General features: G+C 35.3%; 1 protein-coding gene across 5 annotated transcripts in view; it reads right to left on the reverse strand.

The window, feature by feature from the left end:
- Positions 1-15,458, reverse strand: part of LOC120770258 (NACHT domain- and WD repeat-containing protein 1) — a 153,167-nt gene extending 137,709 nt beyond the window's left edge. For 4 of the 5 annotated variants that reach the window (XM_040097568.1, XM_040097567.1, XM_040097566.1 and 1 more), the window contains exons 1-2: positions 15,333-15,372; positions 5,405-6,284 (exon numbers count right to left, since the gene is read on the reverse strand). The gene's annotated coding sequence lies outside the window, so the exon portion shown is untranslated. Of the gene's footprint in view, positions 1-5,404; positions 6,285-15,332 lie in introns of all 5 variants that reach the window. The other variant, XM_040097565.1, reaches the window with a different exon arrangement.
- Positions 15,459-16,186: the final 728 nt, after the last annotated feature.

Raw genomic sequence — 16,186 nt, forward strand, 5'->3', positions numbered from 1 at the left:
AAACCTCAATTACTTTCTATCTATTTGTCTTCTGCACTCAACTATTGCTAATGCTACAGTCTAATGGTTTTTAATGTTAATTATTTGATATCATCAACGAAATTCAAAGCAACCAACACATAATACTGAGTACCTTTCATTTGTAAAATGGACTGCTCTGGAGTTGGATATCAAGGTATACACACAACAAATAAATAGAATGAAAAATTTGCTTTTCCTTAATTTCTGCCTCAAACTTCTGCCTTTAAACCCTTTAGTTTCCCACTTATCTCTATGACCATACACCAGATTTAGTTGGTTTTATAGCTCATTCCAGCAAACACAATCCAACTGGGCACTGAAACATCAATATCAACGCTGATGAGTGATCATCAGTTCTGGCTTTAATCGCCACGGGACCGCCAGGTGACGACATTGATTGATGCGCAGCAGTTGCTATTGACGTTAACGTCGCGTCGCGTCGCACAAAAAGGGTCGACCTTCATTGCAGCACGAAGAAAGTAGACCTCCTCAAAGTGTTGAGTTCAACGGTGTGCGCCACACTACCATAGATATCATTAATATAAATAAATCATTTTGCTGGGCTCGACGGATGGCAAACATTACGCATTCATTCATTTACATTTGCATTTTTTATTCGCGCGCTCATTTTCATTTTGAGTCTCATTTCCATTTGAATTGCTTAGCTTTAATGATAAATGATTTGAAATAATGATGATGATGACGGCGCGGCGCACACACCTTGCTGCGGACTTCAAAATATTATTTATAACTGAATAAAAGCAGCGAAATAATAATGCCTTGAATGTGTTTGTGTGTGTATTTGTATGTGTATGAGAACTATTTATTGTGCGGGTGGGGCAGTAGTTTCGTGGTTATTCGTGTGATGGTGCAGCGCATGGTTTTTTGATGGGTTTTCGCACAGCGTGAGCGCGTCAGGACGAAAAGGACAGGCACACAAAAACGGAGATTTAATTTCAGGCTTTGAAAATACCAAATTGCTAACGGTATAAAAGCCTGTTGCCGAGCCTTTATTTTGCTAATTGAATTGTGTTCTTTTTTGCGAGTATTTTTGTGTCGCGGACAAAGTAACTGCTGGACATTTACAGCGTTGAATTAGAGGTTGATTCAATTTGCTTGCGCCATTCACTTTAATTGCTTGGCAGGCAGCAGCTCTCGCCCGCGTGTTTACTAACTAAATAACAGGATATTTATATACATATATATGAACATATATTTATATACCTTTGTTACACATTTATACTAAAATATTCTCATTACTATGTACATATATAAATAAATATGCATGCCTGCCCTTGTCATCGCTCAACACTCTCATCTCAGAGTGTCGCCGGAGCGTTTCCACTTCATTTGCTTGTCATCTGCAACTACAGCTTCACTAACTGTACTTAATTCGTAGACATTTTGCTTAAGTTAAAAATAGCATTACTAATTAAAGGAAGCGCAACGGGGCGTCAACCGTCTGAGCAGAAGCTGAGCACTAAAGCTTTGTGTAATGTACATATTTATAGAGTAATTATTTTTGAAATTGAAAAAATTCCAATAAGCTTTAAATTTGTTCCATTATGTTCTAATTTAATAGAAAATTCATCTCAAATACAATTAGAACACATTTGAACTACACTTACAACACAACTTACTGAACATGACAACTGAAGTGACTCCTGTCTTATCGACACTTTCAAATTCTATTCCTCACGGTTTATTGGAGTTCTTTTATAAGAAGATTATATTTAATTAATTTCAAAGCATTTTAACTTAGAGGCCGAGTTTTGTGCTTTGTTTTTTATTTTTAATTTGGCAATAGATATTTTATCATCAATTTCAATATTCAAAAAGTAATGATAAATTTTCATAAAGTTAGGCGATTTTGAAGTAGAAGGTGTAAAAACTAGAATGAGTTCTCGTGTTCACGATTTTTACTCGTGTGGATATGTGAAAATGAGACAATGCCCCCTTATTTATACTAAAAATTTCATTATCGTATGAACCAACAGGTTGAAATTAGATTTTGTCACTACTTTTTTTGGATATAACAGATCAATTGAAAAGTCTGCGGCCTATCATAACAAAACACATTTGTTGGCAAGGTTCTTTTTTTGTTTTTTATTCAAATTCAAGTCACTGATTTTAGTGACCCCACAACTTTTCGATACCATGTTCGCTTCAAAATAGGCCTTAGTGTCGGCGATCAGCTCTTCATTCGACCAAAATTTTTACCCAGCGAGCATTTTTTTGGGATCTGAGAAAAGGAAATAGTCGCTGGGAGAAAGCTCAGGAGAATACGTTGGATACGACAGAAATTTGAAGGCCAATTCGTGGATTTTAGGCATCCTTTTCGCTGACTTATGACAGGGTGGCTTGGTAAAACAGCACTTTCGTTTTCTTCAAAAGCGGCCGTTTTTTAGCGAATTCGTCTTTCAAACGGTCCAATAACGCCTCTTTAAGGTAGTCAATAAGAATTATTCCATGTGCAAAAAATAGGCGACATAAACTTGCTAGCCGACTGTTGCGTTTTTTCATGCTTTGGAACGGGTTCATCATGTGCACACCACTCGGATGACTGTCGATTGGACTTCGTAATGAAATGTTGAAGCCATATTTCATCCATTGTCACATATGGATGCAAAAACTTGGGTATTTTAGTTTTAAAATCCTCGTTGTTTTTGGATTGAAGTGAGCTCCGGCGACACCCACTTTGCACAAAGCTTTCTCATACCCAAATATTCCTGAATGATATGATGTACACGTTCAGTTGATATCTTTAAAGTGCCTACTATCTCGAACATCTTCATTTTACAGTTATTCAAAATTATTTTGTGCATATTTTGACGTTTTCGTCGATAACAATCTCTTTTGGGTGCCCATTGCATTCATTGTCTTCGGTGCTCATTTCGGAACCTGTTTACTTGTCATACCAATTCATGATGGTTGATTTTCATCAAGCCAATTTTTTACTTCAACTGTATTTTTTGATCATATTTCATCAACACGCGAAATTCCTCTTTCTTCCATTTTCACAATAACAAAAGTTGCTTCACTAAAATGATATAATTTATACACTAATGATCCGACAGTTATCAAATTTATACACAAGCCTTCTGAAGGTTACGGCTGACTAAAATTCATATGGATTTATTTCTAGTAGCACCATCTATGTGTCGGGCAGGGGCATTTGAATTGATCTCATATTTTCAGGTTTTGTTGGTTCATGCGGAGATGAATTATTCAAAAAATTAACAATAAATGACTGCTTCGAAAAAGTATTTTCAAAAAAGTATTTTTGAGAAAAACGCGTGTCTGAACTCCAGCAGGACAATTGAAAAAATATGCTGAGGTGAAATCGTTTGCTTAAGGGACTATGCCAGTGTAACGCATGAAAAATTAGGCGATTTTCGTGAATTTTTTTAAAGAAAGTACTCGATCGAATTTTTCGATAAGGTATATTTACAGCAAGATTTTAATTCCTTTTATTACAAAAATGTTGTTCCGGAGTTATGTGCTGTCTTCGGAGGTGCCAAAAAAAAGTGCCCCAACTGCTGACATGATTTCGGCCAGATGAGTAGCTGAAGGTATTTCCTATAATTCTAAAAAAAATTCGTTTTTTAGGCAAAAAACTGTCGTTTTTTTCTTAAAGCCAAGTTGACAATTTTCAACCAATCAAAAAGATCGTAGGTCATCGTATAGTAAATTTATTCAACAATACTTAGTTTTAATTTGAAGTCGATCGGAATTTTTCGTTGAGTTATGTCAGCAATTTTGAAGAATGTCATTTCGAGAAAATGCCGTTTAAAGTTTCACTTGTATAGGCTTTTACCAGCGAGCGGTAGCTTTTTTGAACGTTGCCATCCAAAAACCATTCAAGATACGACCTTGCGGATTTCACAGGATATTTTTAGAAATATAAACTGTAGAAAAAGCGAACAAACAAGAAGATATTTTTTTTGAAAGTGTCACACTGGTATAGCCCTTTTATCTTAAATCAAAGTACCAAAATATAATTATTATACTATGATTAGAAGGCTGTGTCGATCGCTCCAACATTTCTGAGAAACTTTACTTACCTAACATGAGAACGTCGTTTGGTGAGAAACGTTTACAATTTTGGAAACTGATTACACTCTTTTAAAACATTTTACAAATACTCTCATATCTCTGAAGTTATTTGCCGCATCAACTGCAAATTTTCGGTAATTTTAAATATTTTGAAATATGTGATACATATATAGTATATGTATACATATATGTATATGAAAGAGATAAACTGCAAAAAATAAATGCCAAAGAATGTACTTTCGTATGACAATAAACATGCCCCATTAAATTTCCATGTACTGTGTTTTCTTTTTAAGAAGTGGAAAACCCCGAAATGAGTCACCCTTTATATGTATGTATAAACATGCGATATGCAAAAAATTGATATTTTTGAAATTCACAACTATATACCATTTAACCCTTGAAGGGCAATTCATTAACAGCAGTAGATGCTAAGTGGCTTTGATAAAAAAAGGCTTTGGAAAAGAAGAGCATGATTTCACAAGTGATTTTTTAAAGCGAAAAAAAGTAAAAAACACAAATTTTTTTTATATTATTTTTGTTTGCTTACATGTTCTCTGTCAACAAAATCACCAACATATTACTCTCTTTTCTACCAGCAAACAACTTATCATTAACTTGGAACTGTATAACTTTAAGCTACGCCTCAGTCAAGCCATTACTTAAACCGGAGAAGAAGTATAGGCAAAACCATGCACTTGAAGCACATTTTTTTTTAGTTTTAAAATCTTAAAAAAATTCCAATTTCGCACAGTTTAAGCTCCACAACCGGATTCGGGTTAGTTAATTAATTTAAATCAAGCTGAGTAGATTGAATTCGTAAATGCTTACGCCGAAAAAATGCAATCAACGAACTAATTGCCTGTAAACTTGCTGCAAAGCGGCGACTTTCTATTCACTATCAAAGCACATAAACACACACACATACAGCCACCATTAACGGTTTGCTGACGTAAGTATTGCTTGTGTTTACTGTATGCAGTTATGTGTGTAAGTGGGTGCTGCCAGCTCGTTAATATACGAGTAGTAAACTGACGACGCTTATGAGCAACAACAGGCTCCTTTACCTTTTGGCGCCTTTTGAATTGAATAAAACACGCACATACATACATATGTATATACGGGTATGCTATGCCTTCAGTACATTTAAAAAGCAAAGTAATGTTTTTTCAGCTACTGTGTTGTTGTTGTTGTGGGTAATTTGCACGCTTATAATGCCTGGGTGGGTTCATGCTGTAGTTGTAGTTTAACGTTAAGCGTGCTTTTATAAACATATTTGTGTATATGTGTGTGTAGTGTGCATATCTGCTTGTGTATATGTAATTACCTCGCTTTTTCCGTGTTCAATAGCTGCCTGGCTGAGTGAGGAGCACACTGAGGGTAGCTTTTAAATTGAATTTACTTTGATTGAAATTTTTTGCTGACAAAATTTTTTAAGTTTTTTGTTATTGTTTTTTCTTTTGAATATTTTTTTTTATTATTTCTTGCACTGTTTTCGTATCTTCACAATTTCATTATTATTTTTAATTTTATTTTGAAACTTTATTTTTATTTTTTTGCTTTTCTTTCTGCTGCTTTGTTGCCGTTTATTTGGTCACGTGGCTGTAAGTAGTCAAATATTTTATTATAGTATGCTATGTGGGTTTATGCTCTACATGAAATTTTGTCCACGTCTCGAGGATTTAATAGCTGAGCCAAATGCTTAAAGCGCTGCGTTTTTATTTTTTTGTTGCTGATTTAATTTACTGCTCCATTTAGCTGTCGGCGCAGCTTGTAAACGCTTGTTGAGACTCGTGTTCGTTATTTTTAGGAATCTTGAGAATTTTGCTTTTGCTGTTTTAACAACTTTTCTGCAGCAAGAAAATTAAATTTAAACACTGATTGGATTTCTGCTTTTGTTTTAGGCGCTTTTCTTCGTATGTATGTACTATTAGTGTGTATGTAAATTATATTTTACGTTTCGCCGATTTACGCACTGAGACATCACTCAGCGGCTGTGCAACTTTCGCGAGCTCGTTTGCATTTCTGCTGCATATTTTAAGGCGCGTAAACAAGCGAAATTAAAATAAGTTAGAACTTTGGCATAATTTTTGTCGTTTCTCCAAGCAATGCAAGGCAGTGGAGACTTTTACTTTAGTTTGTCGAGTATTTATTGCTTTTGTTGTTTTATTTTAGCTACGGCATCGGGCATAAATTACGCGAAATAACTGCGGTTTAAATAAATATCTTCATTTTCTTTTATTTACTTTGCGTTTTTTATTTACATGCTTACAAACACACACACACCCACAAACAGATACACACGAGTGCTACTCGCACAGTCTTTCTCACTTGGCGACTTAGATTTAGAATGCGTTGATACCCCTTCAAAGTGTTTCATTATAAACCTCTCGTTCTACCTGAGGACTCTTATCATCCTACTTTGGAAATTAAGGCTGAAATCATAGGCAATGAACTGAATATCAATCATCATACTCCTAGCTTTTGTACGCGATTTAACTATGCCAAAGCTAACTTGAAAACTACCTTACTAGTTCTCCTAAAACTTTTTCCTAACAGCACGACAGAGCACGAGTAGGAGTACTTCAATTATTAATAGTGAAGAAGCCATTTTACTGAATTTAAATAAATTAAAACCATCTTTTAATTACGTATACCCTCATGCTTCCTGAAAAATAGTACCAAATACATATAACTTCTTGCTTTTGACAAGGATTTTTTATTCCTTTCTATATATACATTGTTTAGTAGTATATTTCGATATGGAAACAACTTCATATTTCAGCAACTTTGCACTGACATTTTCACCAACTTTGACGATGAGCTCCTTCTCTGGCTTAGCGGGTACGATAATACACTAAATTAACTTTCTTGGAGTGCGCAAGCCCTGAAAAGACTTTTCTGACTTACCAACCAGAAGATGTTACCCAGCGGTAAGGTATGCCTGTCGTAAGAGGCGTCTAAAATATATATACATTATGTCTGTATTAGTAGGTCTTGCCTCGAAATTTCAGCATAGTTTTTGTCAGTAATAGTGCTAAATACTCAGCTTGAACTGATATTATAGACTCTGAAAGTGATTCCTTCAAATGAAAAGACATTTGAAGTTCAAGCGATAAATGTCACCAGTCATTGAGTTGTTGGGTGCTGGTAGTAGCGAAAGCTACAAGATCTGACAGGAGACGGTAATCTAATATCACGGGGAGCAGTTAGCCCTTGAAGTTTACTCCAATCTACTCATTGAGTTTGGCCCTTCGGGGAGATTCGTGGTGGATGTGGTTTAAACCTAAAGACAGGTAGGATTGAAAAATTCAATTCAGTGCGGAGTTGCACTGCGGCCGGGTGCCGGACCCAAAGCTCGGCAGAGGTTTTAAATCGGCCTCGAACCCGACCAAGATGTCCCTTCCAACAGGCCAATTGGAAGAAAAAAATACGAGCAAAAGACATTTATTATTTAGGGCGCTGATCAACGCATTGTATTGATCTATATGCCTTAAAAAAGCACCGTGAAGTTAGGCCGACTCACGTAAATCACAACGAGTGTTGTCCCAAAGGAGACAAATGAAGATAGAGTCAACAATGCAGACGATATCACTTGTAAACCCTATGCATAAAAGTGAATTTAGGCCATACATTCAAAACTATAGCGTCATTGCAAGAATATCAGTTAAATCTAAGCTTTTGGAAGCTATAATTGCAGACTATACAACTTTTGGATTTTAGGAAACACGACCATTCGGTTGTTATACACATTGAATTTAGCAAAGTTCGATAAAGTAAAACTCTCTACTCTCGTAGATAAACTTGATCTTTTGGGCTTTAAACCAAGATTTCTTCAATGGCTATCATCTTGTATCTTCTCATCTTTATAATAGCACACAGCGAATGATATTTGAGGGTCCTCTTTCAGATTTAACTAACGTCTCTTCAGAAGTTCCACAAGATAGACATCTTGGCCCGATTCTGTTCATGTTATTTCTTAACGTTATCTCTTCTGTCATAGAAATCTCAAATATTTTATTATATGCCGATTGTAAAGCTTTTTAAATCATATACTACAATTGATGAAAGATTTCTGTTGCAAACAGACTTAAACAAATTGGTTGCTTGGTGTGACAGAAATGATTTGCAATTGAATCTCTAAAAATGTGAAACAATGTTGTTTGCTCGTAGATCTGGGTTCCCCTATACTTTTGTAATAGGAAACTATTTACTATTGGAAGTTTTTAAGTTTTTTGATTAGGGAGTTACCATGGATAAAAAATTTTATTTTAGTCTTATTAGTGATACCACAGTCTTCAAAGCAAAAGTTATTATCAGTCTAGTTAAGCTTTGGATTTTAAGAATTTAGAGATTTGTATGTTACTTAAGCACTTTTTATAACTTTAGTTGGATCTAATGGAATATGGCTCTGTTGTATGGAACCTAGATTACCTACTATGGAACCAAGAGCATTATGTATATGGAACGAAGATTAGTTATCAAATACACTCTGACAAGTCAGAGTCGGTTCAAAAACAGTTTTTACTCTTCGCTTTGGAACATTTCCGATGGGATTCTAGCTTGGGTCTTTCTCCATACACTTGTCGTTTAAAACTCATATATCTACCGACACTTACTAGTCGTAGAGAACTGATTGGTGTTAAAAAATCCTGAATGGAACACTACTTTTCTTTTCTTATCTCCTGTCTGAATTTAAATTTCATATCCCAGTTCGCTTTTCGAGGCAATTTAGACCCTTACTGTTAACAACTTGTTGATAAAATTTTGAACTTAACGAACCACTCCGTCGCATGTGTCATGATTTTGAGGAATTCTCATTCCCGCAGATTTGATTTAACTGATTCACTTTTCGAAAATAAATATTCTATATTGCTTGCTCTCAATAAATAAAATCGTAACAATTGCTTATAACGTATTTCAAATCTTATAGGTTAAAATTTTTTTCTCTAGCTGAGCAGTTTTGGTTTGCAACGCTTAAAAAACTCTTCTGCCTTTCTGCCGCTCGCGTCGATTGGGCGGGAGAAGGGTAATCATTGGGTAATAATAATGTAATGACGCGGAGTTCGTAATTAAAAATTCACTCGTTTCACGCGCCAACGAATGAAAGCAAATATTGGCACACCAGCAAATAAACATGAAACAAATAAATAAAATTTGAATACGCAGCATGAAATGCGTTTAATAAGCCGAGATAAAGATAACCGTCGCTGCTGGATTTACTCACCGATATGCCGCCGCGCTATACAGTAGAGTGGGCAAAACAAAAATCGTATACCGTGAAATGTTGGGAAAAATATGGAATAATTTGAGCTCCAAATATTAACTTTAACAGGTGGCACATTGGATTTTTGAGTTGCCATGTAAATAACGCATAAAAATATTTTTATTTTGTTTGTGTGTTTCAGCCGCTTTAACAAAGTAATATACAGCGACAATAGCATATCATGCGGGTAAGGAATTTAATCACCTACAAAAGAGGCCTTAAATGATTTTTTGTTAAGTCGACTTCTCCAAAAGTTAGTGCAGGTCAAAATTCAACATTCAGTCGTAGAAAATAATTTTTACTAATTTTTTTACTTAACTGTTTTATACTTTAACTTTTCCACTAAATAATGCCTCAAAATCAAAGTTTTTCTTTGACCCACCCTACTATACAAATATACGTATTTATGGATTCTTCTTTATTGTCGACACAGTGTATATTTATGAATATATATACATACATACACGTATGTTCGAAAGAGTTAACACCTTCCATTGTTCACCCTCTCAACCCCTTACTTCTGCATTTTAAATTCATTCAACTCGATTTCTTACACTGTGTCATAAAAGTGGCCACAGTTGCATAATGTTGTATATGTTATATATATATGTACACATATTATATATGTACATATGTACAAGTATGTCTGTGGAATGAAAGCAAAGCGTTAAATTGCATTAAATTTTTGATGACTTCCACTTTAACTGCAGGGTCTGCCATAAATAGATGTAATTAAGCGAAGTTTTTGTGGCAATAATTGCAAGTATTTTGTTGGATTGCCGCGCGGTAACGAGTTAAAAATGTATGTGTTGCCTTAAATTACGGTAATTAATCAATTGTTGACTATATTGGCATGAAGGAGTATGTAGGCGTCTGAATACTTTTCACAGTCATTTTGCATTTAGTATGTATATACACTCAACAGCTGATTTATTGTTGATATTAATGTTATTTTTTTACGCCTCCTTATTGTAACAAATAATATAGATATCTTAGTAAGTCTTTGCGTATTATATAGAGCTGGTAGAAGTACTATTATTGTTATACGTTTTTGAGGTTATAACTATATTCAGTAGATTAACCCTTTTCTGCTGGAAAAATTATTTATTTGAATTCGAAAAAAATTTTTCCCTCATTGTTTATATTTATGTAGATATCAATCTCCAAAATCCAAAATCTCAGTCCATGTAGTCTATGGTATTTGAATATAGTAAAAAGTTCCAACAACCAGACAACACTAGGTGTTTGAACCAGGTGTTGATTTTGTAATATTTACTATACAATTTTATGTAGGTTAAATTAGGTGGTTATGTACTATATAGGGTACTTTGTGCAGCCTTAGAAAAGAACAATTCCTTTCTTTGAACTTATAAATTAGCAAAATGTTTAGCAGCCAATACAAATTTGCACAGGCGTTTAATTTCAACTCCCGCCAGTTCAGTGAGATGTCTGAAGGCATGCGCTCCCAAGTGTTTAGGTTCTGACCTCCCAAAAGTGGGACAGTCAAGAAGGAAGTGTTGAGTTGCTTCCACCTCAAATTCTTACACACAGCTTTTGCAAATGGCGTCTTGTAAGATTCCCAACTTTACACCATGGACGCCAATATTTCAATGGCCTGTCAAAAGCTCCACAGGTAGTGAGAGGCTAGCCTTACTAGAGATCACTAGATCTCCTACGATCACTCTTAACCAAGCTTCCGCGAAGTACAGCTATTAGTAGGAGAGCACAAGAAAATACGGAAGCACCGACTCGCTCCCATTTTACCGATAGCCCTTCTAGGTTGCCTATCCTTGCTAGCTCATCAGCTTTACAATTTTCTCTGATTTCGCTATGCCCTGACACCCATGCCAATCTTATAACAAATACACTCGATGCTTTTAATAGCGAGGTTAGGCAATCCTCGACAAACCCTGAACGCACTGTAAATGAATTCAAGGCCAGTATCACCGCTCTTCTATCTGAGTGAATGGTCTCCTTTCTGAAGGAGACTGCATTCCGGAGCAGCAGATCTACTGCTACCTTAATGGCTGCCACCTCGGCTTGGAAGACACTGCCATAGTTATAGGAAGTCTGAAGCTGGAGTTGATAGAGAGCTCCTGACAGTAAGCCTCTCCACGAATGTTCCCCTGGAGCCATTCGTTAAGAAGATCACTGTCCCTTTCCCCTAATGGCTTCTTCGCAACCATAGCTCCCTCGTCTTTAGGGATCTGCAGAGTTTAGTTTGGCTGGCCACAGAGTTTTATACAAAGGATACAGGCATTGGATTGTAAAATAATATTTTTCTCATTAGTAATAATTATGCTGAGATAAGCGGTCTTTACAAAACCATACAAAGGTATTCACTTTAGACTGAAAAATTATATTCGTTTCATTTTAATTTGTGATTTCTGATAGTATAATATTTTGTTCATAGAAGTAGGGTGTTAATACTACAATAGCACTTTGATGGTAATTAAAAAATTGTGATTTTTATACTGGAAAAAAAGGACGGAAACAAAATTTGTCTGATGGAAAGCTTATATTAATATTTGCTACATTGTCAATAGTAATCACTACCATGTGAAATATTGTTGCCAGTAGTACAATAAAAAAGCGTGTGTCTGTGTGGATCGCGTTAAGCAGATACTTCCTTACAGCAGACATTTAAGTAGTTTTGTATTTAGTTTTTAGTTTTGATTACTTGTCTAAAATTCGCGTAGCTTATGGAAAGTCAAGAAGTGAAGTGAAGCAAGCGCTTGAAGTATTTTATGAAGCTCGTGATGAAAGTTTGGCTATTTACAGCTTTGTATTACGCGGCAAATAGATGTATTGGATACTTGTACTGGTTAGATGTAGCTACATATATAAGCCAATAGTGTTATATATTCAGTTGCTTTTTAGCTTTTACGACAAAACTTTGCAGAGTCAAACGAACAACATAATGTTTTCTTCATTTACTTTGAAAGAATTTAACAATTATTTGTACTTTTATGGCAAAATTGATTGCCATTGCATATGCTTTCCGAAGGTTTTCCGAAGGTTTAGAGAACATTAATTTCAAATAAAGCACATTCAAGTGCAAATATACAGAAAATTATTGTTTTCACAAAAATTAAAAAAAAGAATCGTAAATAAACAAGCAAAGCACAAAATAAATTCAACTCCGTTCAAATACATCTGTAAATATTTATAAAAAAAAAACATATTTAATTGCGAATTGCTTATCAGAGCATTAAAATTACAAATGATATCCAAACATAAGTAGATTAAATGCTGCGTATTTTGCAAGGTAAGAGCCATAACGTTCAACGTAGTGAAATGAGTGGTAATTAGAAGTTGGTGGTAACAAACAATGGAGAATTTCAGTGAAAGATTAAATGCAATTTTAAGTAATACAAAGGTATTCACGTAAAACTCTTACATTAGTGTATACAAACTTTGGTGTGGTTATAATTGCAGCCATAAAATTCTTTGGAACTTAAGCAGTAATTTCATGCAGACTATTTTTAGGCGTATAAGCCGAAATCCGTTTTGTAGCACATGAGTGGGAAGAGAAAAGTAGTTAAAGTATTTTTGGTGCTCTCACTTATCAAGTTAAAGAATGTTATAATATATATTGTCAAATGTAAAATAACTTAACAACACTTTTCACAACTTTACAGGTGAAGTAAAAACGATATTATAGAAACCACTCATATTGAAACAAAATTTTAGTTTTGGTTATGAATTGGTTATTATAAATGGTTATATATTGATTATGTATACCTCATATACCAAAATGGCGTAACATCACTTTTCATAAGTATACAGACGAAAGAAAAACGATATAAAATAAACCCCTCACATTGAAACAAAATTTGAGTTTCGGTTATAAATTGGTTATATATTGGTTATTTCTGACAACTGAGCTGAAAATTTTATGTTAAATACATATAGTATATGTAATATGATGTAGTTAGCAATAAAAAGCTTTGCGCTGTTTTGCATTTTATGTGACGACTTTGAAAGTTCTAAAATCCTACTTAGGCTATGTTTCTAACTAAACCTTACTTTAATTTAGATTTTACATACATATGATCACAATTTATTATTATATACTATCTATGCCATATTTTGAGTTATGAATAAGATTTGAACCTATGATACGATATTGGACTCATCAGTGTACTGATCAAATTTGACTCGGACTGGTATAACTAAACTGGATGCTCAAGATGAATGCATACCATTTTTGTCAAGATTGCTACAACCTTCCTTATGTTCATGTGAAGCGATAACCTCGTAAGCGGTTTCTACGCCAGTAAAGAAGAATAAGAAGCTTGATCTACCTATATCAATTAGTAAGTATTTTGCAGCTTTTTGTTTACTAGGCCAAAAGTTTTTGTGGTGATTTTTCCCCAGGAAAAAATGTTTACAACGAGTTTGCTTAATACTTTTTGTTTTCAATGGAATTGTAGAAATATTGTAGAGAGTCTACTTTATCATAAACATAAGTACTTGAGTAGCACAAGCCATTCAGTGTAGGTCGTGTGATCAGCGAAAATTTGTCTCATGCGAGTCGTTCATATGAATGAATATTTCTTCGAAAAGTTAAAGAAACAGTACTTGGAAATTAACGTGTTGACATCAGAGAAATAACAGAGGTTCTTCATATATCTTATTCATTGACTCAACACATTTTGGTTAATGTTTTGGGTACAAATGTTAAAGTTTTGTGTATGTCAATGCTATACTCGTACCAAAAGACCAGATATCTCGTAAAAATTATGTCGAGAAGAGGTCGAAAAAGGAATGCTTTGCAAAAGCGAAAGACCGCATCATTACTGCTGACAAGACGTGGGTTTATGAATATGACGTCGATACTGACCAACAATTTACAGAATGGAGCTACAAAAATGGGTCGAAACCGAAAATAAAAAACGAAAACGCGCTAAAGGCACTAAATAATATCTTAACCGATTGTTTGTGTTTAAAAAGTTGTAGTAAGCGTTGGCAAGCTTGTATTGCTTCAGTTGCCTATTTTGTAGGAGATGATATTGCATTAAATTGAGAATTCTTGAAACCAGGTTATGTACTTATTACAACTCTATGTAACCAGTTGTGCTCTCAACTTGAAATGCCAGTGGAAAAATAAAAATTAATTAATTTATTAATTATTGCTTTAAGCAACTTCTTGTTTGAAACTTTAACGAATAAATCCTGTATATAATTTTTTTTATTTTTTTTTTTATATTTTTGCCTTATTTGCAAAAAAATTTATATTCCGCCAAACCCCCATTGTTTATTGAAATAAAATTAAATAAAATAAAAACTCTTTAGAATTCACTTGCAAATCAAATTTACTGTCAGTTTGAGATAAAACACAAAATTCCTTTCTGGTGAATGCGCACCACACACACACACAACAACACCTATAATTGGCGTTATAATCAGATTGGGCTGAGCGCAAAAGTTGATTTAACGCTAATGATCAGCCATCTTTCAGCCTTTTGCTGCCTTCTTTTTTGTAAATGAGTCTTTTTTTATATACGCGTATTGCATTTGTGCGATTCTCCACGCAACTCGGTTGGGGGGCGCAGCGCTCGACGCGAAACATACATTTTGCCGGCGGATAGACGCCACCTGTCCGCCGATTCGCACTCAAAATCACAACAGATTTATGCACACACACACGCCCACACAGCAGCCAGCAGCGAAATTATAAACAAAACCAACAAACACTGCCAGCTACACCTGTAAACATGTACATATACATATATGTATGTATGTACATATGTGTATATGAGCACTCACACGCTTGCACTGCACAAATTTTCGCGAGGATTCGCGCAAACACAATAAATAATGCTTTTATATGGCTTGACAGCCAGGCATGTTTGTATGTATGTATGTGCGCATCAATTTGTGTGTGTGTTCGACTATCTGTTGGCAGCAGCTATAACTGCCGACGTCGCACATACAGACACAACACTAAAGGTGTGAGATTACACACACACACACTTACACTTACACTTATATTTTCACACTTATCTAACTACATACACATGTGTGTGTGTATATATGTTTTCTTTTTTATAAATTTTTCACTTTTTCACCGAGTTTTGCGCGTTTTCCGTGTTATTCAACCGTTCGTTTCAAGTTTTGCCGCGAGACTGAAAATTGTGTTCGCCTGCGTTTCGAGAAAACTGTGTCGTGCTGGGCCAACTTCCTTTGCTGTGCGGAGCTTTTGCGCTGGAACACAACGGAATGGAACAGCATTCAATGCTGTAATGTTCGAAAGTATGTTTGGCGAAGCGCCGGGCCAAGTAAACACACACACACATACACTCTTATACATGAAACAGCACAATCAACAGTAAGCTTTGTCGGCAGTCACTTGGTCGTGGCGGTGGCATTCGAAAAACTTGTTGTTCCAGCCATTGTAAACATGTGCACCGCTGACTGCCTGCCAGGCGTTCTGAATACTCCAGTGATGGCTATTATGGCAGCGGCTGGTGGCTGGCGGCTGATGGCTGGTGTTCAGTTTGCCGTAGCTGCTGGGTCGGCAGACGGGCGCAGCGTTCGGTTTATGGGGTTAGCTGGAACGAAATTTATGTGTGTCACTTAGGTTTGTTTGTATGCATATGTGAGAGTGTGTATGTGTGTGTTTTTGTTAATTCTTGTTGCTGCAATGACACTTGTAGCGTCAAAATGAAAACAAACATTACGTGGGCTGTATGTTGCAGCAACATGTTGCCGGTGGTGTTTTGTCCGCATTCGCGTGGTATGCTTCTTATAGCACTGTGTATACCCTGAACATAGTAGTACTTTAGGTTGGAACGAGGTTTATAAAACTCAGAAAGTCGGAGGACCTATAAAAAATAT

Source organism: Bactrocera tryoni, chromosome 3 (genome assembly GCF_016617805.1).
Source record: "Bactrocera tryoni isolate S06 chromosome 3, CSIRO_BtryS06_freeze2, whole genome shotgun sequence".
Taxonomy (NCBI): domain Eukaryota; kingdom Metazoa; phylum Arthropoda; class Insecta; order Diptera; family Tephritidae; genus Bactrocera; species Bactrocera tryoni.